This window comes from Chiloscyllium plagiosum, chromosome 23, assembly GCF_004010195.1.
Source record: "Chiloscyllium plagiosum isolate BGI_BamShark_2017 chromosome 23, ASM401019v2, whole genome shotgun sequence".
Taxonomy (NCBI): domain Eukaryota; kingdom Metazoa; phylum Chordata; class Chondrichthyes; order Orectolobiformes; family Hemiscylliidae; genus Chiloscyllium; species Chiloscyllium plagiosum.
The window spans coordinates 18,976,723-18,999,586 of NC_057732.1; the positions used below are offsets into that span (position 1 = coordinate 18,976,723).

At 40.5% G+C, this 22,864-nt stretch overlaps 1 protein-coding gene and 1 long non-coding RNA gene across 17 annotated transcripts in view; one reads left to right on the plus strand and one right to left on the minus strand.

Moving 5' to 3' along the window:
• anks1b (ankyrin repeat and sterile alpha motif domain containing 1B) overlaps window positions 1-22,864 on the minus strand; it is an 813,858-nt gene that overhangs the window by 497,004 nt on the left and 293,990 nt on the right. The gene's annotated exons all lie outside the window — the stretch shown is intronic.
• Window positions 1-22,864, plus strand: part of LOC122561671 — a 63,791-nt gene that overhangs the window by 13,321 nt on the left and 27,606 nt on the right. The gene's annotated exons all lie outside the window — the stretch shown is intronic.

Below are 22,864 nucleotides of genomic sequence, written 5' to 3' on the forward strand. Positions count from 1 at the left end.
TTGCTTTAGGATAAGTATTTCCCTCACTAACAGTACTGTGGGTGTGTTACTCAGACTACAGTATTTCAAGATGGGGGCTGACTGCTTTCAAGAACAACTAGAAATGACAACACGTATCAGTTTAGCCAACCATACTCACAACCAGTGACAAAACAGCTTTAAAAACTTGCCTCAGAGGGAGTGTAATAAAGACTAGTCATGATTACAATATCCAGTGAGAAAATATATTAAATTTGCTTTATTAAATTCAAATCTTACTCTGTGAACAATGCAGAAATAGCAGGAGAGTTACATGAAAATACTGTCATAAAGCAAATTGTGTCAAAAGTTAAGATCAGGTGAAAATGTGCTGGAGGCCATTGTGGTGAATGTTTTTTTTAAGCTACATGTAGATGATGCCAGGTGAATTCCTGGTCACAACCACAGCTTGAGTTGCATTGACCTTGTAATGCTATTTTAAATTTAAATGGGCCAAGTGGAGAGCAGACAAGCTTGATATCCAATTATTGGGACTGAGTCCAGTAGGCAGGAGGTGCATGACTGGCAATGACAATAGCAGGCAACATGTTAAGGACTGCCTGTGCCTTGCCAGAGAGAAGAAGTTTAAAAGAGGTGGCAATGCCAACCAGGATGAAAGTGTCATGCAGGCGAGGTAACAGTGGAGATGGAGCCAGCACAGGTAGGCCCAGGCAAACTTCGCAGTGAACCTGACTGCTCTGCACCTTTGTACACCAGACTGGGTTTCCCAAAATAAAGATTACAATCACAGAGACCTTGTCACCAGTTTCTTAAGAAGTTTAAGTAGTCATTAATTGTCTGTGGTGGGTTGCCCATTCCTCACCCAACTGCCGTGGGGGCATTGAAATCCTGAGACAATGTCCAAGACCATGATTTTGAAATGCGGCTTGCGCTGCATCGCCCTTTGAACCTCAAATCCTAGTTTTCCACATCAGGCAATCTAACAGCATCTTCTCAACGTTAGTATATGGTAGTAAATCCACATTGCATCTTGGATGTCAGGCTTGAATCAGCATTAGCGTCTTCCTCTTTAAATCAGGACATTGCAATCAAATCCTTTTTGAGCCTTAACTACAAATATGAGCTGCTACTTCAGTATGCATGCAGTTAAAGGTCCCATTGTTTGAACGAGAATCAGAGGCCCTATCATTTCAGGAGGAGAGTATTGATCCTATGGCAATACAGGCGGAGGAGCTCGAGAGTTCTCTTTCCTTCTTAACTATCATTTGTTCCTCAGGCAAAGTCATTTTTAAAAATTGATCAGCTAGTCTTTTATTGATTGTTGAACCATGCTACAAATAAGTTGCCACATTTCTCAGTATCACAAGAATTACAACATTGTTATCCACAAGCAATGAAGCGTTTTGACAAAAACGATATACTAAAGTATTTGAAAATTCTAGTTCCCTTTGAATATTTAGAAAACTCAATTATAACTACAATAAGGTTTCAAATAAAACAGAAATGCAGCTTTGAACACAAATGGAAACAAAGTAAAGCTATTTAAAGGACTTTAGCTCCATCTTCCAAAAAAAACCAAATGTCTCTCATCTGACCAGAAAGGCTATTCTATGGGAAGGATCTCTCTCTGGCAACAGTCCTTTCAATCATTCAAACTTGGATATCTTATTCCTAGTAACACAGTTAAATGTGAATTCATGCTTCCATACTTCCTTCGGCCCAACATGTTTTTTTTTGTAAAAAAGGCCTGTGAGAAGGTCCTTCACATCCACAGTCTCAAGTCCAACAGTAACTCTCCAGCCCATAGTTAAACATCTAGAAGAGAAGTAAACAATCCAGTGTGCACACCCACTCACTCTTAATGCAGTCTTCCAAATTTGCTTGTTGCAACATGATCAGCTTGGAGAAAAACACCAGATGAAGATGAGACACTTAGCTGTACTTGCTCTCACTGATTTTATTCCTGCAGATCAATTGTCACAGTATTGAAACATTCTTCCAGTGAACTCTGAGGAAATGTTCGAGTTCGTAAAGTTCTTTCCTATTTTATTCCTCACTGCCAAAATGCCTCTCTTTCTGCAGCAATGCCCCAATGATAACTAGCAGTTACCGCAGCAAACTGTTCCCCCTCTTTGTTTCCAGTTCCAATTTTCATTCAGCTACCCTCCTCGATTGCCTCTGCCCAAGATGAATAGCTGAAGTTTGTGAAATGAATTTCAGAATGCCAAGAAATTATTGATCCTTTGGGCTTTTCACACTAGAATTATTTTCTCCTGTATCCTTTATATTTCTCTTCAAGTTCAGAATTCCTTCTCAAATACCATGATCTACTTAGCAGTAAAAGCAATATATTTCAATCATTTTCTTCTAACCTTTCTTTTGAATTCATGTGATATCAAGCATCTGTCTGATCGGCTTTCTCTGCTCCCGTTCCAAGGCATCAGTCTAATGTCTTGGTGACCCCAACTGGACAGAATAGTCACAATGCAGGCTGATGAGAGCATGGGACGGTTTAAGCATCAGATCCTGTCAAACGTACTGGAAGACTTTGGCATTGTAGGTGAGCATTCCATTTAGCACAGTTACTGTTTTTCACTGATTGGACATGTTAATTTGTATGATGCATATTCATCCCTTCTTTTGCACAATGTTTTTCTGTTATGCTGATCCACACAAGAGTCATAGAGTCATCGGACATGAAATCAGACCCTTCACTTCAACTCATCCATACTGACCAGGTTTCCTAAACTGGATTAGATCCATTTACCGCCATTTGGCCCATATCCCTCCAAACCTTTCCTATTCCTGTGACTATCCAAATGTGTTTTAAATATTGTAACTGTACCCACTTCTATCACTTCTTGTGGCAGTTCATTCCATAACCACACCACCCTCTGTGTGGAAAAAGTTGCTCCTCAGGTCCCTTTAAATATTTTTCTTATTTCCTTCAATCTATGTCCTCTATTTTTGGACTCCTCTACCCTGAAGAAAAGACCTTGGCTATTCATCTTATCTGCTATAAACATCCATAAGGTCACCTCTCAGCCTCTTGCACTGCAGGGGAAAAAAGTCCCAGCCTCTCCTTATATAGCAAACCTTCCGGTCTCATTAACATCCTTGTAAAACGTTTTTGCACCTTTTCCAGTTGAATAACACCCTGCCTGTAGCAAGGTGACCAAAATAGAGATAATGTTTACTCAATACTGCTCTTCTCATATACATGCCATATCTAACTGATTTGATAGACCACTGCCCATAGATTTGTCCAACTTGACAGGTTTTCAATTGAGTGACAAATCTTCACAAAAATGACTAAATTCAAGACACCATAATAAATTTACAAAGCATGATCCCAGCAATGAAGCAGTTTACTCAACCATTCCTGGTGAGATCACACCTGAAATAATGTGTATCATATTGGTCACCCTTATTTAAGCAAGGACATAAAAGGGCAGAGGTTTATCAGACTGACACCTGAGGTTGGCAGACTGCCTTATGAGGAAGGCAGGGGTGGGACAGAATAAGATTTGGATCTGCTGGAGTTTCAAAGAGCAAGAAGCCACTTGATTGCAACATAAAATCATGAGGGGTCCTGACAGGGTGAGTGTGCACAGAATATTTCCTCTTATGGAAAATCTAGAACTCCAGGTTATTGTTTAAAAATAAGGGCTCACAGATTTAAAACAGATCTGAGGCACACTTTTATTTTCTCATACAGGGTCACGTGTTTTAATCACTTTCTTTTTACCAAGGTGGTGGAAGCCAAATCTTTGAATATTGCTCAAGAAAAAGTGTAGATATTCTTGTTCAGTAAGGGGGTGAATATCATGGCTGGGCAGGAAAGTTGAAGTGACGATCAGACCAGCCATGATCTCACTAAATGGCAGAGCAGGCTTGAGGGACAGAGTGGTCTACTCCTGCTTCTGGATTGGTTGGATGTACAGAGCCTCACAGCAGTGTAAGTAATGTACATTAAAGTCTTTATGATTGGATCAAACAAATGAACAGATCATATCATAGCATCACCTAGCCAGATACATATTGAGCAATGGAATTTTCTGTTCACAAGGTAAACAGAGCTGATAGATACTGCACAGCTCAAGTTTCCATCAGAACCAGTTATCTCCCATCAGAGCTTCCAACTGCCTTTTCTTTAAGTAATTCAATGTCAAAGGGCCCGATGTTAATTCTGTGCAAGTGGATGGATTTTAAATGAGATGAAATTTTGCCCACAGTCCAAAGCCTTATTTGGAAGACCATCGCAGGTATCGATTACTCAGATGAATTTATTCCTGGCATCATGTCTGGTCACTGGGACACAAGGGAAATGTCCAAATACAACAACAGAAGAATTAAAAATGCATGTCTTTTCAGGTCATATTTGGATATTTCCCTTGTGCCTAGCAACTTGAAATAAGTGATGGATTGAAAGATATGTGCTTGATCAAAGCACAGTAGGTTTGCACACATTGTTTTTACACTTATAAGGGCATAGTTTTCTCTAATGGAACTTAATGAGTGCATGGTGTCCTAAGGGAAGCCACTGCCCCCATATTTTTTTCCAGGCAGTGATTGCAGACTGCTTTTCAAGCAAGTTCTATAAACAGTGATAGCACAGTGAATGCTGTAAGCTAATGCAGGCTTTTTACGAGACTACAGAGAGGAAACAATTCTGGGGAATGAGTAGGTCAGTAGATCAAGTGTCAGTGAGGGAACATTTACATCTGATGTGAAAATATTTAATTGGAAGAAAGCCAGTTTCGGTGGGGTCGGAACGGATTTGGACCAGGTTAATGAGAATCAAAGTTGACAGGCACAACTATAATGGAACAATAGTCTGCTTTTAAACAGGAGATGGTTTGAAAGATTCAAGGTACGCTAAACTAGGGGGAAAGGCAGAACAACCAAAGGCAACACTCGCTAGGTGACAAAAGAGACAGAAAATAAAACAAAGGGCACTATTGCAGCTGTCAGCTTGACAATAGAAATGAAAATGAGGATAAATATAGAATGAGGTGAAGTGAAAAAAAAGAGTATCCAAGAAGAAAGAAAATTCAGGTAATGTAGAGGGGAATGTGAAATCTAAATGCACGTAAATAGTGAAACAGTATAAAAAAGACTAACTTGCATTTAATAATGCCTTTTACCCACAAGCAAACATCTGAAAGCCAATGTAAGATTTTAAAATATTATGAAGTGCCTTTATAATGTGGGAAACACTCGGTGGATTTGCACTGAGCAAGCTTCCGTAAACAGCACCATGATAACGACCAGATATTTAATCTTGGTAATTTTGTTTGTGCAATAAATTTTGGACAGTACATAAATAATTTTATCCTCTTCTTCCAAACATGGGATATTTTATGTTCATCTGAAATAACAGATGGAGCCTAGGGTTAACAAATCGTCTGGAAGACAGCACCTCTGACAATTCGGCATTCCCTCAGCACTACACCAAGTCTATTGCACTAGCTTTAAAAGCCCTGGAGTAATGTTCCAACCTAGAACCCTCTTACTCTGAGGGGAGAGTACTTGCAACATAGCCATGACTGACAGAAGCAGTGCTGTGGTCAGTCAGAAATCAAAAAAGGACCCATGCATAGGGGTGCAAAATAAAATGAAAAATAAGTCTGGAGAAGAAGAAAGTCAACAGAGAGATGGTATAAAATATCATTTTCTCTTACATGCTTGATTGGTGTTTTAGGAAATAAACTCTCACTGAGACCACTGTGTTGCTTAGAACTAGCCATAATATTCTTCTGTGAAATTAATTCATACTCAAATGCAGCAATTTTATGTGATGTTGAGGCTGACTTACAGATATTCTGAGGCTAATGGTCAGTTACAACTTGTGGTGATTTGCAATTCATTGGGTATCAGTTAAATTCCAGACATCGCTCCACACTGTACTCATTGATTATGGTGAGCACCATTAAACACAATATTTCCCAACCAGTCCACACAGACTTGCACAAGTTTCCATGACTGACTTACAGACTCAATAATGAAATAAAGTGATTAATTTTACAATTTCAACAAGAGTGCATGGTCAAACACCAATACATTCCAAAACTACTTTTACACAAAACAGAAAACTGGCATGAGATCAGTTCTCTAACTTAATCGTTGACAGCAACAAGCCAAAACAGTACAGTAATTACATGCTTTTAAAACAATAAATTATGCATATTACCTCTGATATAAACGGAGTATGCTTCATGGTACTGACACAGTTTATATTAATCTGAAGCAAAATATCTAAAGATGCCATGTTGAAATGATGTATTAACTTTGGCATTGAATAGAAAGAAGGAATCTGAATTCAATAAGCTAATTGCAGGATATTTTCAAGCTAAGTCCTAGTTTACTAAAGCTCTATTATTCAATATTCTGACTAATTTCGTTAAAAATCCTGCCTTCAGAACATCACTGACCTAAGCAACTAGGTTAATAGGACATGTTACTACTGAACTCGCCAGTGACATCAAGCAGGAGAGATTGAATAAATCAAATTTTCTATGTTTTTGACAGACATAATTTGGGATTGCACTATAACCTTGTTTAAAACTGTATTTCATTGTGTTACATCTGATGTTTTCCAGTTTAACAAACATGCGAATACCGCCTTGCAAAGATGTGCCAATGCAAAGAAATTTAAGCAAACCCACTTTCTCCATTGGCATCAGTTTTTATTCAAGCAAACTGAAAATTATGCAACAAAACAGGACAGCATAACTTCCATGATTTTCTGTCTGCCCACCAAGGCCAATGCTAGCAATCGGGAATTTCTATTGAATTCCCCATGGCAACTAATATTGCATCATTGGCAAGTCCAATATGGACAGTTGCAGAATTAAGTTTTCTTTATACAATTAACTTTGCTATTCAATAATCTAATTTGGAAGTGAGCCCTCTCCCACAACTATAACATTTTTTCACTTGTCACATCAGCTAAGTTTTTGTTACTGTTGTGATTTTGTTTTTCTGTACATTAATCTGCATAACATTTACCAGAAAGAATTAAGCTTTTGATGAGGCAGATGTCCCAAAGTTTAGTAACAAACTAGTTACATAGCTACAATATCTCTCTCTCTCTCTCACACACACAGACACAAGATAGTTGCTAATCAGGTTATATATCTCTGAAGCAGTAGGGACTTGAACTCTGGCCTCTGACTCAGAGGTAGGGACACTACCATTCAGCCACCTGAGTCCCAATCAGAGTTCTATACTTACTGACAATAATGTACATCATATACATTGAGATGACTGATTATGTTGACACCATAGATGATACACTGAGATTGACTGAGGGCAAGGCAGATTGGAATTTCACAATTTGTGACAATCATGTAGCTGGTTAAAAAATATTAGCCTGTCTGATCTTGTTCCCAAGTCTTTTCCTGAATCTAAAGCTACAGGGCATAAGATTTAAGGTGAGAGGAGAATGATTTAAAAGGGACCTAAGAGGCAACTTTTTCATGCAAAGGGTGGTGCGTGTATGGAATGAGCTGCCAAAGGAAGTAGAGGCTGGTAGTCACAGCATTTAAAAGGCATCTGGATGGGTATATGAATAGGAAGGGTTGAGAGGGATGTGGGCCAAGTGCTGGCAAGTGGAACTAGATTCATTCAGGATATCTGGTCAACATAGACGAGTTGAACCGAAGGGTCCGTGCTGTACGTCTCTATGACTCTAAATCTAGATTTCCATCTGTGCTCCCAAGATAAAAGGTTTTGTGCATTACCCAAGCTTTTTTGTTTGTCATTTATATAAATGATTTGGATGAGAATATGGAAGGCATGGTTAGTATGTTTGTGGACAACACCAAAATTGGTGGCATAGTAGACAGTGAAGGAGATTTTCTAAGGTTACAAAGGGATTGTGATCAAACGGGTCAATGGGCTGACAAATGGCAGATAGAGTTCAATCTGGATAAATGTGAGACATTGCATTTTGGTACAACAAACAAGGGTAGGGCTTATACAACTAAAGATAGGGCCTTGGGTAGGGTTGTAGAACAGAGGAACATACTTCTTTGAAGTTTGTATCACATTCGGACAGGGTGGTTAAAAAGACATTGGCATGCTTGCCTTCGTTGCTCAGTCCTTTGAGTATAGAAGTTGGGAAGTCATATTGTGGTTGAAAAGGACATTGGTGAGGTCTCTTCTGGAATACTGTGTCCAGTTCGGGTTGCCTGGTTAGTTATAGGAAGGTAATTATCAAGCAAGAGAGGGCTCAGAGGAGATTTACCAGGATGTTGCCAGGTATGAAAGTTTGAGGTATAAAGATAGGCTGGGACTTTTTTCACTGGAGTGTCAGAGGTTGAGAGGCAATCTGATAGAAGTTAATAAAATAATGAGAGATATAGATAGAGTTAATAGTAGTTGTCTTTTCCCTAGGATGAGGGATTTCAAGACTAGGGGACACATTTTTGAGGAGAGAAATTTAAAAAAGACAAAATAGGCATTTTTTTTACACAGAGGATGGGTCACATGTGAATTGAACTTCCTGAGAAAGTGGTAGATGTGGGTACAGTGACAACACTTAAAAGACATTTTGTTAGATACAAGAAGAGGAAAGGTTTGGAAGGATATGGACCAGGACCAGGCAGGTGACACTAGCTTAGGTTGGGATTATGTTCGGCATGGACTGGTTGGATCAAAGACTTTGTTTCCACGTTGTATGACTATGGGCTCACTGTGGATTCTTTTTCATATATATTCTCCCCTATTGGTTTTCTAACCACAAATAACAAAATAAATCATAAGTCTCTTTCACAGGTCAAACTGCCCAATTGCCCAAAGTAGAGGTCTGGATTTTCAGGGAGAATGTCAGGAGCTTTTTAACTTGTTAAATTATGATCGGAGATGACTATCGAAAAAAAAAGCCTGAGGGGGAAAATTATTTTATTGGGAAAAGAATAAGAAAAAGAGATTAGGATAGTTCAGTTCTTTGCTTTAAGATAAAGCGCACAACACAGTACCATCAACATAGTGAAAAGAAATCTAAAAGACTGATAGAATGATATTAAACCTCCTGCTAGATTAACCACACTTATGATTTCAAAGCTCATTCCAAGTGACCAACTCAGTGCTGAGGTTATCCTAATTCTTTTCAATTTCAGAAAGGCGAACTATGTTTCATTAGGGTGTGAGATCTAACTCAACAAGATAACAGAGACAGCATGATGGATTAATGACTGCAAACTTTGAGTTTGGATAACTGGCCAAAAGATCTACAAAAAGAATATTGCTTTCTTGGGACTGAGCCTGCATAAGTATTACTACAATAAAGTTCAGAGAGAGAGAGAGAGATTGGTATATTGGACAGTGAAGAAAGCTATTATAGAGTACAGCAGCATCTTTTCATTGACTGGGCCAGTGGACTCAGGAATAGTAGATGGAGGTGATGCATTTTGGTAGGACGAACAGAGCAGTTAGTGGTAGGACAGTGGAGAATGTTGTTGACTAGAGAGACCTAGGGGTGCATGTACATAATTCCTTGAAAATGGTGCTACAGATAAACAGGGTGGTAAAGAAGGCACTTGACACACTTGCTTTCAGCAGTCAAATCACTGAGCACAGGACCTAGGACATCATGTTACAGCTGTACACGACATTGATACGGCCACATTTGGAGTACTGTATACTATTCTGGTCACCCTGTTACAAGAAGGGTGTTATTAAACTGTAAAGAGTGCAAAAAAGATTTACAAGGATGTTACTGAGATTGGAAGTTTTGAGTTATATGGAGAGGCTGGGACTTCTTTTTCCCTGGAGCACAGGAGACTGAGGAGTGTCCTATACAGGTTTATAAAATCATTAGGGGTATAGGTAAGGTGAATAGCCAAGATTTTTTGAGAGTTCAAAACTAGAGTGCATAGTTTTAATTTTGGATTAGTGGTGCTGGAAGAGCACAGCAGTTCAGGCAGCATCCAAAATCTGGTTTCCAGCATTTGCAGTCATTGTTTTTACCCTGCATAGCTTTAAGCTGAGGGAGAAAGATTTTAAAAGGGACCTGAGAGGTATCCCTTTCACACCAAATGTGGTGTGTATATGGAATAAGCTGCCACAGGAAGTGGTAAAGGTGAGTACAATTTCAACATTTAAAAAACATTTGGACAGGTATGTGGATAGTAAAGATTTGGAGAGATATGGGCATCACAGGCAAATGGGACTCGTTCAGTTTAGGGAACCTGGTCGGTATGGACAAGTTGGGCCACAGGGCCTGTTTCTGTGCTGTATGACTCTGACTCTAACTGAAACCCATACCAAACGCCATCTTCACTATCCTATCTACCTGCGACTCCACTTTCAAGGAACAATGAACCTGCACTCCAAGGTCTCTGTTCAGCAAAACTCCTTTGGACTTTACCACTAAGTGTATAAGTCCTGTTTGGATTTGCTTTTCCAAAATGCAGCACCTCACATTTATCTAAATTAAACTCCGTCTGCCAACTTCTTGGAATATTGGCCTATCTGATGAAGATCCCATTATACTCTAAGGTAATCTTCTTTGCTGTCCACCACATCTCCAATTTTGGTATCATCTGCAAACTTACTAACTATACTTCATGCGTTCACATCCAAATCATTTACATAAATGACCAAAAGCAGTGAACCCAAAACTGATCCTTGTGGCACTCCACTGGTCATAGGCCCCCAGTCTGAAAAGCCACCCTCCACCACCATCCTCTGTCTTCTACCTTTGAGCCAGTTCTGTATCCAAATGGCTAGTTCTCCCGGTATTTTGTGAAATCTAACCTTACTAACCAGTCTCCCATGGGGAACCTTATTGAACGGCTTACTGAAGTCCATATAGATCACATCCACCACTCTGTCCTTATCAAACCTCTTTTTTACTTCTTCAAAAAACTCAATCAAGTTCATGAGACATGATTTCCCACATACAAAGCCATATTGCCTATCCCTAATCAGTCCTTGCCTTTCCAAATACATATACATCCTGTCCTTTAGGATTGTCTTTAACAACTTGTCCATCACCAATGTCAAGCTCACTGGTCTATAAGTCTCTGGCTTTGCCTTACCACCTTTCTTCAACATTGGTTAATGTGGTGCCAATCTCCAGTCTTCTGGCACCTCACCTCTGGATGATACAAATATCTCAGCAACAGGCCCAGCAATCACTTCCCTGGCTTCCCACGGAGCTCTAGGGAAATTTTGATCAGGTCCCAGGGATTTATCCACCTTTATCCACCCTCTCTCTCTCTCTGTAATATGGACATTTTTCAAGATGTTGCTATTTATTTCTTGACGTTCTCTATCTTCCATATCCTTCTCCATAGCAAACATTAATGCAAAATACTCATTTAGTATCTCCCCCATCTCCTGTTGTCCCACACATACGCTACCTTGCTGATCTTTGAGGGGCCTTATTTTCTCCCTAGTTACCCTTTTGTCCTTAATGTATTTGTCGAAACCCTTTGGATTCTCCTTAACCCTATGTGCCAAAGCACTCTCATGTCCCTGTTTTGCCCTCCTGATTTCCCTCTTAAGTTCTTTGTTTATTTCTTCCAAAATAATTTAGTTGCCAGTTCAAAATTTCCTGATTAAGGAATGGTTTTCAATCCAAGAAAGCATTTAGAAGAAGTCTAATTTTTCTGAGCTACATTTACAAAACAAAGGACTTCTTCATATTCATGTCATTAACATGAATATACAACCAAACGTTAGTTTGTTATTTTAATTCCTGCTGAGAGAGGTCTTGTTAACATATACAAATAGTTAGATGATTCCTGCAACATTTGTCAAGAAAGTGTGGGCAGGAAAAAGTCATCTATGTTGTTAAATTGTTTTACTTGTTGAAAGAGTGACACCCCTCCCTTATGTGTGTATTTTTTATAGCATTTCTTAAACAGCAGTTTGTGCATAACCACCCGACCACATAATAAACGATTACTTAATACAGTCTTTCCCATCATCAGCTGTCACACTCCACTTTGTTTGGAGGTATAGAACATCACCGCTTTTAAGTACTTGATAACTTCGAAAAAAGCTTACCAACAGCTTGGGCAGAGATATGTTTTGATGCTCTGTATATATTGAGAGGGTGACAACAGTCAATAAACAATGGTGCATCTGTAGTAGGTGTAGCATATGTCCCCTTGAACAAAACAAATGCATTTTTATTTGAAAAGTTTTGCATGTTAGTTTTATTATGTAATGCAGTGTAAATGCAAAAGGAAACAATAAAGTACGTTATGGAGTTTAAATGAACTGACCAAACCATCAGTTACTGAATCGTCCAGACAACTGCTCTCCAACAGTCAACTGCCCCCTGTTTCCCCATACTAAAAGCTACTTGGCTCCTCATACCATTCAATAGACACTGCAACCCATCTTTTAATGGCAACATCCTCTTACTTAAAATGCCAGTTCATCTTGGCCAACCTCTTGCTCTCACTCTCAAATTCAGTTGGATCCCTTCATTCAACCCAGTGACCCTTTCCCCTCTCCTCCATCTAAGCCAGTGCACTTCCCTTTTGCCATTTCATGCTGTCATTCTGCCACCAGACTGCACTTCATATAATGCTTCCCTGTTTCCCAAAGCAACTTTTGATCCCATCCTTTATTAAATACTTTCCATTTTTTTCTTGGCTAGACAGGAACTTTCCACTTCAATTCCAATGATTTCTGTCTTCCTTTCATTTCTTCTTTGGTCATGCATTTTTCCATGCTCCTTTCTTCTTCATATGCCTCCAGGCCTGTCACTTCAAAGGCATTCTACCTCTTCCCTTCCCTACATACAGCATGCAGAAGTGTCAATTTAGTCCTCTAAGACTGGGAGTGGCTTAAACAGAATAAATGGCTGCATGTTATGTCCACATTGTGCCTACATTTCACAAGTACCTTATTGACTTTAAATCTGCAAAAATATACCCAGTGAAAAGGGAGAACAACATCTATATATATTATATATAAAAATAAATACTGAAGGAGGATCACTGGACTTGAAACATCAACTCAGCTTTCTCTTCACAAGTGCTGTTACAACTGCTGAGTTTCTCCAGCCATTTCTATTTTTGGTTATATGATGTTATTTTAGATGATGTATTTTATCAGCAAAGCTCACATTCTGCAATACAAAATGGCTATTTGCTTGTTAATCATTTTGGATATTCTTTCCTCCCTCCATAAATTAATCACTATACCGGAGGGGAATGAGGTAGGGTAGGAAAAGTAGAAACCTGCCCTTTAAGAAGATTCTACCTCTCAAGTGACGTATTACATAAAACTATTGTCTGTGATCCCATGACCATCAAAAATCAGCATTGTAACACCTGCTTCATCTGTACCCACATTTGTCAGATACAGTCCTCCCTCAGCTGATGAACCAGTGCTCATCCATGTTGAGCACCACTTGGAGGAAGCACTGAGGATGGCAAGGGCATAAAATATACTCTGGGGCATTTCAATGTCCACCACCAAAAGTGGCTCGACAGCAGTACTACTGATCGAGTTGTTTGGGTTCTAAAGGACATAGCTGCTAGACTGAGGGAACCAAATAGAGGGAAAAACATATTTGACCTCATCTTTACCAATCTGCCAGCTGTAGAAGCATCTGTCCATGACTGTATCGGTAAGGGTGACCACTGCACAGTCCTTGTGTAGGATTGAGAATAACCTCTGTTGTCGTCTGTAGTACTATCATGCTAAATGGGACAGGCCTTGATCAGATCTAGCAACTCAAGTCTGGGTGGTGTGGGTCATCAACAGCAGCAGAATTGTACTCCAGCACAATCAGTAATCTCATGGCCTGTCATATCCCCCACACAACCATTACCATCAAGCAGGGGGATTAACCCTGGTTCAGTGGAGACTGCAGGAGGGCATGTCAGGAGCAGCACCAGGCATACCTGATGATGAGATGTCAACCTGGTGAAGCCACCGAACAGGACTATTTGCGCGCCAAACACCATCAGCAGCAAGTGATAGATAAAGTCTATCTGCAGTCCTGCCACAACCAGTTGGGAATGGTGGTGGACAATGTAACAACTCATATGTGGAGGAAGAGGCTCCACAAACATCCGCATCCTCGACGATGGAAGAGCCCAGCACATCAGTGCAAAAGAGAAGGCTGAAGCTTTCATAGCAATCTTCAGCCAGAAGTGCCGAGTGGCAAATCCATCTTAGCCTCCTCCAGTGGTCCCCCAGCATTATATATACCAGTCTGCAGCCAATTCGATTCACTCTACTTGATATCAAGAAACGTTCAGAGACACTGGATACTGCAAAGCCCATGGGCCTTGACAACATTCCAACTACCGCCCCATCAGTCTAATCTCGATCAATAGTAAAGTGAAGGAAGATGTCATCAACAGTGCTTTCAAGCAGCACCTGCTCAATGATGCCCAGTTTGGGTTTTACCAGGGCCACTCAGCTCCCGACCTCATTACAGACATGGTTCAAACATGGACAAAAGAGCTGAATTCCAGAGGGGAGGCGAGAGTGACAGCCCTTGATATCAAGGCTGCATTCGACCGAGTGTGGCATCTAGAATTCCTGACAACTGGAATCAATGAAAATCAGGGGGCAAACTCTCCGGTGGTTGCAGTCAGACCTGACACATCGGAAGATGGCCATGGTTGTTGGAGGTCAATCACTTCAGCTCCAGGACATCTCTGCAGAAGTTCCTCAGGGTAGTGCCCTAGGCCCAAACATCTTCAGTTGCTTCATCAATGACTTTCCCTCCATCATAAGGTCAGAAGTTCGCCAATGATTGCACAATGTTCAGCACCGTTCGCGATTCCTCAGACTCTAAAGTTGCCCATGTCCAAATGCAACAAGATCTGGACAACATCAAAGCTTGGACTGACGAGTGGCAAGTAACATTCGTGCCACACAAATGCCAGTCTATGACCATCACTAATAAGAGGCAATCTAACCCCAGCGCCATGGTGTTCAACAGTGTTACTATCACTGAATCACCCAGTATCAACATCCTGGGGGGGGTAATCATTGACCAAAAACTCAATTGGACTCAGCACACAAACACAGTGGCTACAAGAGCAGGACAAAAGCTAGGAATAATACGGTGAGTAACTCACACTCCTGACTCCTCAAAGCCTGTTCACCATCTATAAGGCTCAAGTCAGGAGTGTGATGGAATGCTGCTCTCTTGCCTGGATCAATGTAGCCCCAACAACACTCAAGAAGCTTGACACCATTCAGGACAAAGCAGCCCGCTTGATTGGCACTGCATCCACAACGATCCACTCCCTGCGCCACCGATGCTTAGTAGCAGCACTGTATATTATCTACAAGATGCACTGCAGAAACTCAAAAGATCCTTATACGGCACTTTCCAAACCCTCAACCACTTCCATCTAGAAGGACAAGGGCAGCAAATATATGGGAACAACACCACCTTCAGGTTCCCCTCCAAGCCATGCACCATCCTGTCTTGGAAATATATCACTGTTCCTTCACTATCACTGGGTCAATATCCTAGAATTCCCTTCCTATTGGCATTGTGGGTCAACTCACAGCAGGTGCACTGCAACAGTTCAAGGAGGCAGCTCATCACCACCTTCTCAAAGGCAACTAGGGATGGGGAATAAATGCAGGGCAGTGACACACCTAACCCACAAAATGAATATTTTTTTTTAAAAACCAGTAGGTTTTTAAAAAACATGGCCTAGTCATGTTAATGCCGGATTGTTAATCCAGAGACTTGGGTAATGTTTTGTGGACCCATACTCAAATCCTGCCATGCCAGATAATAGAATTTGAATTCAATAAGAAAAAAAATCAAGAATTAGGAGTCTAATGTTGATTATTGGACAGAAACTGTCATCCTTACCTGGTCTGGCCAACATGTGACTCCAGACATGTTGACTCCTAACTGCCTTCTGAGTAATTACAAATGAGCAACAAATGCTGTCCTAGCCAGCAATGCCCTTGTCCAGTTTCCTGAATGAACGGCACCAAATACTTTTTGAACTTGTTATTCATCTCCTCAACATTGGTGACTACACTCCAAGAAAAGTGATTGGATGCAAACAATGTTTGGAGTGTTATATGAATGCTGTTATGCAAACATGAATCTCTCTTCAGAGGTGACAGGCAATCCCTCGATTGTGAACAAGTTGCATTCCTGAGTCCATTTGTAAGTCGATCTTTGTGCAAGTCGATTGTACACAAGTCAGAACACAATGCAGGACCATGTGAAGCAGCCATTCGTAGATACAGGAAATTTCATACCTCAGGTCTTTAAAATTACACCCATTTGGGAATGAGGTCATACATATGAGCATTTGTAAGTCAGATGATTTAAATCAGGTACCTCCTGCACTGCAAATATTCTACTGATTCATCAGTGCAATTCTAGTCTTCTACATCAATTGAGACTCTGAGCAGTGCATCACTCCCTTTCGTTAGTGATATTCCATGTTTAACATATGTGAAGAGGGGAGATGGTTTTAACATCCCAGTTTGAACTTTGTGGAAACCTTGTTTAAAAGCATTAATTCATTTAGGTTTGGACGCTGGTGGACTTTTGCAAGTACGAGATTTGTTACAGAATCTCAAAATTCACAGCTCCTTTCAATCTTCTCAACACACTGCACAGAAAGTCACTAGTGTACTTTTTGAGGAGAAGTATAAATGTACAGCGTAGAGCATGTTCACAGTTGTCTGAAACATGTGATCCATTGGTAGAAGAACAAAGCAGCCATTATTAGTCTCCTAGCATTGACATTGACTGGTGATTGAGAACAGAAGTCAATCCAAGAAAATTTGAAAATCACACAACACCAGGCTATAGTCCAACAGGTTTAATTGGAAGCATTAGCTTTCGGAGCGACGCTCTATAGTCCAACAGGTTTAATTGGAAGCACTAGCTTTCGGAGCGACGCTCCTTCATCAGGTGATTGTCTGATGAATGAGCGTCGCTCCGAAAGCTAGTGTGCTTCCAATTAAACCTGTTGGACTATAGCCTGGTGTTGTGTGATTTTTAACTTTGTACACCCCAGTCCAACACCGGCATCTCCAAATCAAGAAAATTTGAGATGCCTCAGAATTTCTTCCTATTCCCACGTGGAAAGTTCTCAACAACCATGCTGATTTCCACTTGCAGATATTGCAGTGGGGTTGGGGGGGGGGGGGTCGGTGGATGAAGAATGTAGCAACTGTAAAGATGAGAACTGTTTGAGACAAGGGACCAAACAATTTGTTTCTTCTCCCTATCATTTTTGGGGTCATTGTATTATTTTCTGGATTGCTGACTAAATGTTGGCTCAGAAATGAAAGGTCTTCAACAACCACCTGATGTAGGAACGGCGCCCCGAAAGCTAGTGCTTCCAATTAAACCTGTTGGACTATAACCTGGTGTTGTGTGATTTTTAACTTTGTACACCCAAGTCCAACACCGGCACCTCTAAATCAAAATTAAGAGATTAATTTTAAAAATGAGTATTGCCACTGGGAATACCAACCTATCTGGAACTCTTCCCATTCTTTATTTAATGTATGACTGACACAGTCATTGCAGCTGCTTGAAGTTCAACTGCAAAATTAACTTTGCAACCCTATTTACACATGCAACCAATACAAATTACAACATGGCCATTATCTTTGACAGACAGCAAAATGATCTGACAGGGTATACACCATGTTCACCTTTGGGGATGAAAGAATACAGCTGCATCTTGTCAATTATTTTTTAAACTGTATTTCATATCCAAAGAATAAATAAGCATGGATTCAAACTTATCCCATTTAGAATCAGAGTCACAAACAATTTTTGATGAGCGTTGATGGGTCCACTCTCAGTGGCTCATAAAATAGAAGTAACTTTTATTTTAAAATGATTAAAGCAGCCATAAGAATTGAAATAACTTCTGTGTTATATTTGATGTAGATGTGAAATAGTATAGACATTAACAATATTACGCATCCACAAAATTGAATTTACCAAGAGACCAAAAGAAATGAAACCACAAGGAACATCTTCCACCAGCAGCAGCCGCAGCACACTGCAAAGCAATTTGGATGACATGGGTCATAAAATGATGGACTGTAATGTCAGTTCTTCTTCTAATAGATAGGGTACTAAGCTATTTTACCTCTGTGAATGTAGCAGAAGTCATATTTATCAAGAGTGCACCAAAACTGCCCTGAAGAAATCCACAACTCAGCGCTGCCTGAAATGATGCGGTGGCTCTAACTACATCAGCATTAACTTTGATTGCGTACAGCCCATTTCAAACAAGTCTAATGAACATATTTACTTTTGATCAGTCAATGCTCCATTGGAAACTTATTTTTGGAAGACAATTTTTGGAAGATTCCAGTGCCCTTCAGCAGTGTAGTAGAAATATCAGGTTATAAATAATATAACGAGCTCTGAAATTGTCCTCCATCCATTAACACCTAATGATCCATCAATCATGAGGAATTGTTTCACATCAGGAAACAACCTTCTGAGTCCAGTGGTGTACACACTATGCTGCAGGATAATATACAGTGGTACACATATCTGCTGCATGTACAATCCCAACCTCCAACCCACTTGCAACAGTGGAACAAAGAAAGATGCCAAAAGAATGACAGGGTCACACATTTCACAAGGTAGTCATGCCTTGTAATGTACCTTTAACTCAAAGTAAAATACAGAACTTTCGTATAGAACCACACAGCATGGAAACATGCTCATGTCATTTAGATAACATTGGAAGAGAACCTCAAACAGAAACACATCCATGTGTGACAGCCTTTGGCCCAGTGAACAATAAAGAATGTTCCCAAGTCTTGAACACGTTTGTTGAATCAGTAACGGTTTTCAAAGATGTGTGAAAAGCAATTTTAAGAATTTAATGTCACTTGTACAGGAGTCAATTGTAATTTTTGGATTAGGAATACTGGTGCATGATTCCCACTGGTAGCAGCAGAAAACGTCAAAATGCACAGCCAAAGACTCAAAGGAAAGGGTAGAGCACAGCCTGGGAGACAGGCAGCAAGGCAATTTGGAAAAGAGGATACCAGAACAGCCAGTACATTTCGGACTGCAGCCACTGCTTCTTTCACTCTGACTGATGGATTATTTGGAGTTAGCCATATGAATGTGGAAGACCCACAGGACCATCTATTGGGAACAGAGGTGGACAATGGAAAGGGAGTGAGAGATACTGGAAAGGGCAAAGAAAGAGAAAAGTTGCTGTGAAAAAGGTCCACAGTTCAAGACAGAGCAAGAAAGGGATAAGACCATAACACCATAAGACATAGGAGTGGAAAGTAAGGACATTCGGACAATCGAGTCCACTCCGCCATTCAATCATGGCTGATGGGCATTTCAACTCCACTTACCCGCATTCTCCCCGTAGCCCTTAATTCCTCGAGACATCAAGAATCTATCAATCTCTGCCTTGAAGACATTTAGCGTCCCGGCCTCCACTGCGCTTCGCAGCAATGAATTCCACAGGCCCACCACTCTCTGGTTGAAGAAATGTCTCCGCATTTCTGTTCTGAATTGACCCCCTCTAATTTTAAGGCTGTCCACGGGTCCTAGTCTCCTCGCCTAACGGAAAACATTTCCTAGCATCCACCCTTTCCAAGCCACGTATTATGTTGTAAGTTTCTATTAAGTCTTCCCTTAATCTTCTAAACTCCAATGAATACAATCCCATGATCCTCAGCCATTCCTCGTATGTTAGACCAACCATTCCAGGGATCATCCGTGTGAATCTCCGCTGGACACGTTCCAGTGCCAGTATGTCCTTCCTGAGGTGTGAGGACCAAAACTGGACACAGTACTCCAAATGGGGCCTAACCAGAGCTTTATAAATCTTAGTAGTACATCTCTGCTTTTATATTCCAACCCTCTTGAGATAAGAGACAACATTGCATTCGCTTTCTTAATCACGGACTCAACCTGCATGTTTACCTTTAGAGAATCCTCGACTAGCACTCCCAGATCCCTTTGTGCTTTGGCTTTATTAATGTTCTCACCATTTAGAAAGTAGTCTATGCTTTTATTATTTTTGCCAAAGTGCAAGACCTCGCACTTGCTCACGTTAAAGTTAAACATCTTGCATGTTTACTCTAGATTTCAGCATCTGCACACCTTATCAAAGGCCTTTTGGAAGTGTAGATAGACCACATCCACTGGGTTTCCCTGGTCTAACCTACTTGTCACCTCTTCAAAGAATGGAATTGTCATTCTATTCAGCTGATTGAGACATAATGAGTGTCCGCCCATAACCATCAAGTTTCAACTTCTTATTCTCTCACAGTGCTACAGATTAAAAATATAGTTATTGCTCTCTCCCCTCATTGTGCCATCATGCCAGGGTTTAGTCTGGTGCAACTCCTTTGCACTCTCTGTGACAAAGTGATCATTATTTATAAAGCAGACAAAATCTGTACACAATGCACCAAATACTCTCTCAACAAAACACTACCATTGGAAAAGATATAATAACTCTGGTACTTCAATCATTTTGCATGAAGAGCCATATATCATTTACTTCCGGCCCTGAAAGAATTCTATTAGTGACTTAAGACCAAGGACATCCAGGTCCTTTTCAACAACAGCACTTCCCAATCTCTCACCATTTAATAAACATAAATGATGACATTTGTTGTTCCCATCCAAATCATTTTTATACCTTGTGAACAGTTCTTGCCCAAACAGTGATCCATCTGATACCCAACAAGACCTCAGTCCAGAGAAAAATACTACTCTTCCCCTATCTCCATTACCCAACTTTTAATCCATTTGGTATATATTCCACCCGTATCTACCCATGGACACTAACATTCCCCACTCACCTGTATTAAACCATGTCAAATGTCTGTTGAAAATTCAAATACTCCACTCCCACTGGTTCTCAATTGTCGATGTCACAACGGACAATCTCCACAAACCCCAGCAGGTTTATCAAAGATCATTTCCCTTTTCTGAATCCAGGCCGAATCTACCAAATCATATCATTGTTCTCCAAGTGTCTAGTTGTCACATTCCTTCTAAAAGGTTACAATGTTTTTCTCACAGCTGATACCAAGCTATCCAGTATCTACTTTTCTGTTTTCTCTCTCTGTCCTGTTTTAATTATTTAGTTTCACTTTAGCTGCTTTCCAGATTGCGGTATCCTTTCTAGAACCCAAGCAGCTTTGAAGAATAATCAATAATTATTTTACTAACTCTGTTACCACCTCCTCAATACTCTTGAAAGCAATTCATCAGATGCATCAACTTACAAGCTTTCAGTTCAATGAGACTTTCAAATACATACCTTTTATTAATTCTAATTTCCTGTAGTTCATCCTTTACACCAGCCATTCTATTTCCTGGTTTGTTTCTGTACTTTCCTCTGTGGAGATAGAACTAATGCATTCCTCTCAGCGGGCAGATGGATTCTATCAGACAATGAATACATCGGAGGACTGCACTCCAGGGATGATGGATATGTCACCCACTCTTGCCTGGAATGTCCTGGAATCAATCCAGTTCATGTCATGGTGAGTGTCAGCACAATCCTGTCCCTGGTGTGAGGCTACAGGTGAGGGGACACAGCTCAGTGACCACCTCATATTTTAAACAAACTGGTTTCACACTTTACACTTGGAATGAGTCCAGCTTAGACAAATGTTCCTGGAAATCCCAGGGAGGAATGTGGGGTGTACTGCTCCTCCCTCTTTACAGAGCTTCTCTTCAATGTAGTTTCAGCTCCATTTGTTTACCATTGACCCAGACACTCTGTAAATGCAGTGTCCAGAGTGGGGTCACCAGACCCTTGAGTCTCCCTGAATGAACCCAGCAACTGATAACATAAACCTGAGGAAAGCATCCACAGAAATTTCACTGACTTTCCAACGACAGGAGCAGGTCAAATCCCTCCCCGCACAGTGCACCCATTCAGTGTTGAAAATGCCTTCCTCTCCTCAGTTTCTCTTCCTGGCTGAGAATGCCGTTGCATCTCTACACCGTCCCACAGTAACAGTTCCTCTCTCCAAAGAAGCTGTTGACAATGAAACATTGCATTTCTCTGTATCTCAGCAACTATAAGGGCAGCACCAGTATTGCCAATGGAGTTGATCACCACACTCAGAAGAGAGTTAGTGGGAACATAATTCACTTTAAACAGGGACAGATCCAAATGGATGTGATATTCAGGTATATGGGAAAAGGGAAATGTGAGAATAACTTGTCCATTTCATTTTCCTTTCAGCTCATTTCAGCAATACCTTTGCTCGCTTTTCATTTTTTCTCTCACTTTCTGGCCATTTCTCAATCCATTCAATTCAAATATTGACTCCACCTCTCCCTCCAACTCAACCATCCCTGATACCAGGATAAATAATATTATTTCCCAGTTGTTTTCCCTTGTGAAGCAGGATCACTGGACTCGAAACGTTATCAGTGTTTCTCCTCACAGAGGCTGCCATACCTGTTGCCATACCTCCAACACTTTCGGATGCAGGAGATTTTGTTTTCCAGATCTCTCGCATCCACAGTTTCTTGGTTTATTTCACCTTTAATGCTGTTATTTTATGGGATGTCTATCACTGGCAAGGGCGGCATTTGTTGTACATCACTAGGTGCTCTTGACTATGAGGTAATTTGTGAGGACAGTTTGGAGCCAACCACATTGTTGTGAATCTGAAGAGACACTTAGTCAGACTGGGCAATAATGTTAATGTTAAGTTTCTTTACCAAACGCTATCAGTGAAAAATAAAAATAAACCCTAATGGTCCCTGATTTCCATGAGTGAAATTAGGTTTCATTCCAAATTTATCAGCTGTATTAGGATTTCAAACACTGCCTTTGGAGTCATAACCTGTGCCTCTGAATTACCCGACCAGTTACATTATCACTCTGATACAGAGTCCTTATTCCTAAGTCCATATTCCCTATTCCCTGCC